Below are 2,670 nucleotides of genomic sequence, written 5' to 3' on the forward strand. Positions count from 1 at the left end.
TTAGTATTATTGAGTCTTCAACATTGTACAGTTCTAAAGGACTTCAATTAGTCAACTTTTTAAACAAATAGTCTTTTAAGTCACACTAGTACTGAAAGGAATGTGGATTGTTCCCTTCAGCGATACTTAATATGAACAGTTGTTTATTTGACTAGAGTTTGACAACTGTGTCTGTGCTAAGCAAGCATGTCAAGATCTTTTAGTTTGAAAGACATTCTGTCTTTTATTGAAATACATAATTTTGCCCACAAGAAAGCTCACCCATATATACTTATAGAACTGTGTCCCAGTTTTCTGTAGGCAGTTGTAGTTTAAAATACTGTATTATGTATCAGATATAAGTAAAGGGAAGTATTCTGAGCTGAACAAATAGGTTCTGGTTATAAAATTACAGGTCCACTGTACTACCATCGGGACCCTTGTTATATCAGAGCCATACGTCCTTAGGAAAACACTCCAAAGCATTCTTTTAGTCCTCTTTAGAGGTTAGAAAGACAGGTCAGCTAGCAAAGACTCAAGCTGCAACAAAGCTCCTTTAAAGTGGAAATTAATTTATTAATGGAATTAAATAAATATTACTAATTGTTGGAGAATATATTTAATTTGTTGGAAAATTGTTTTTGTTAAATAGAATTTATTGAGCAAACATTGAACATTTTTGAAGGAAATGGCATTCTCTAGTGTGTTGCTAGGTGAAAGAGTATATTGTTTAAATAGAACATATTTTTTCAACACTTTAAATATGGACAAATCTAAAATCAAGATGTGAGTTTATTTATACCTTCTAAATCTCACGTTCAAAACAATTTTTTTTTTTTGTCCAACATGACAAAAGTATAGATTCTAAAAATCTAAGGAGGTGTATCCTTTGTGGCTGCTTCTCCCATGGTGCATGATCTGTATTGACGATAATAGCCCAACTGTATAAATTAAAATAAATCAATAAATGAGAAAAAGAGCGAGTACCCTTCCCCCCCAAAAGCCAACCCAGCTGTAGTGCTGACAGTATGGTCTGGAATGGACAAAATCAGGGGGATACAAGCTTGGGGACACAGCACAAATTCCATTACCACTACTAAGCCATTACCACTACTAACCCACAGAATGGGGTTTCCCCTAGTTCATTTTCATCTCACAAGATACGCTTAGAGTGTATCATATGCTTTAAGAGTATCTTACTAAAATGAATGCTATTTGTGTACTATTTAAACTTGCAGGTATCTCAAAATACCTGTGACTATGCACATTACAGATTCTTCGCAGAGGTAAATCGTGTCAGTGTGTATGCATGAATCGTCAGACTGATCGGACTTTCAGTTATAGGTACAATTGTTTGAGATAACACGTCGGTCTGAAAATGTACCTAGCATAAGAAATGCAAGGCTAGGAGATATATAGGTGCTAAGCATATGCACAGAATGGCGAGAATGATCCATTGACTATGATGGGAGGTGGTGAGGATGTTGTAGATAAGATGTTATAGATGAGAATTGAGAAACAAGGAAGGTGTCACTTATTTTAAACTGTGGTTTCCAGTCAGCATCTGCAAATAGGTTTTCTTTTGTGATAGCCTCTACTAAATTATAATCGACCTGTTTTCAAATTTGTGTTTTATGATCGACTGTGGAATTAGCCTCTGGAACATTAGAGGAAGTTGAGTAAACCTAAGAGGACTTGTGATATTTAGCATACGTGCAAAAGAATGTGCCCCCACTCCTCAAATGCCAACTTTACTGCTAACAATATGATTTTTTTCCACAGGTATAGGTGCAAGAATAGAGTTTTTGGGGATTGCTCCAATTTTTGAGAAAGAACTGCCCCAGCGCCAACTTCAGCGACATCAACCTCAATGAATAATTTATAAGTATCTGGATGACAACATAGGTGCAAAAATAATAACATGTTTTAGCTTTTTAAATACTGAAACTGCTGCTGGGATCAATACATTCTAGACAAGTTGCCCAATTACCTGAACAGATTTATTTCCCTTGCAGATAACAGCACTTATCACCAAAGAACTACCTCCGAAAGCCTGCTAATGGTTCGTAAATTCACTACAGACAGTATGCCTTCTCCAATTGAGCTACCCATTTCTGGAACAACCTATCTGAGTTAATTAAATCTTCCAACTGTCTGCCATCTCACAAAAGCTTTATTTATTTGGCTCTATAAACATGTTTGTAATTGTAATGCTTAATGTCTTTTGCCTGTAATTAGGTCACAACTGATAAGATGATGTATCCAGGACATGCTTTAAAATGAGTGATTTCTTACTGGCAAAATACAGTATAAATTAATAGGTTGAAGGATCAGCCTCTTTCTTGGCTTAAGTATTAGTAGACACAAACATAAATCATTTTTGATAAAGTACCTATAATAATTGGCAAAACACAGGAATCTTCTAATGGACTTTGGAGCTTGAGCTCATCATTGTCGGATCTATCCGGGTTGTTATAAAGAAGGTAATGCATCAAAGAAGGCATTGAGTTATGATGAAGGTGGATTCTGGGGATCCAGACAGAAGAGTCATGCTTGTGGGTCGCCACTGTTTCTAAGTTTTTCTGTGCAATTTCCAAAAGTCATCCCCGCTGCAGAAAATTATAAGCAAAACATTCTAGACAAGAGATCCTGTACCAGTTTGGATCTGACCAGCAATGATCTGCACCAGCC

The 2,670-nt window shown here is 36.1% G+C and overlaps 1 long non-coding RNA gene across 1 annotated transcript; it reads left to right on the forward strand.

The window, feature by feature from the left end:
- The first annotated feature begins 859 nt into the window (after positions 1–859).
- Positions 860–2,190, forward strand: LOC142104443 (uncharacterized). Its single transcript, XR_012679570.1, has 2 exons — positions 860–1,884; positions 1,995–2,190. It is a non-coding gene; the product is annotated as an uncharacterized LOC142104443 (long non-coding RNA).
- The last annotated feature ends 480 nt before the right edge of the window (positions 2,191–2,670 follow it).

This window comes from Mixophyes fleayi, chromosome 1 (assembly GCF_038048845.1).
Source record: "Mixophyes fleayi isolate aMixFle1 chromosome 1, aMixFle1.hap1, whole genome shotgun sequence".
Classification (NCBI taxonomy): Eukaryota; Metazoa; Chordata; class Amphibia; order Anura; family Limnodynastidae; genus Mixophyes; species Mixophyes fleayi.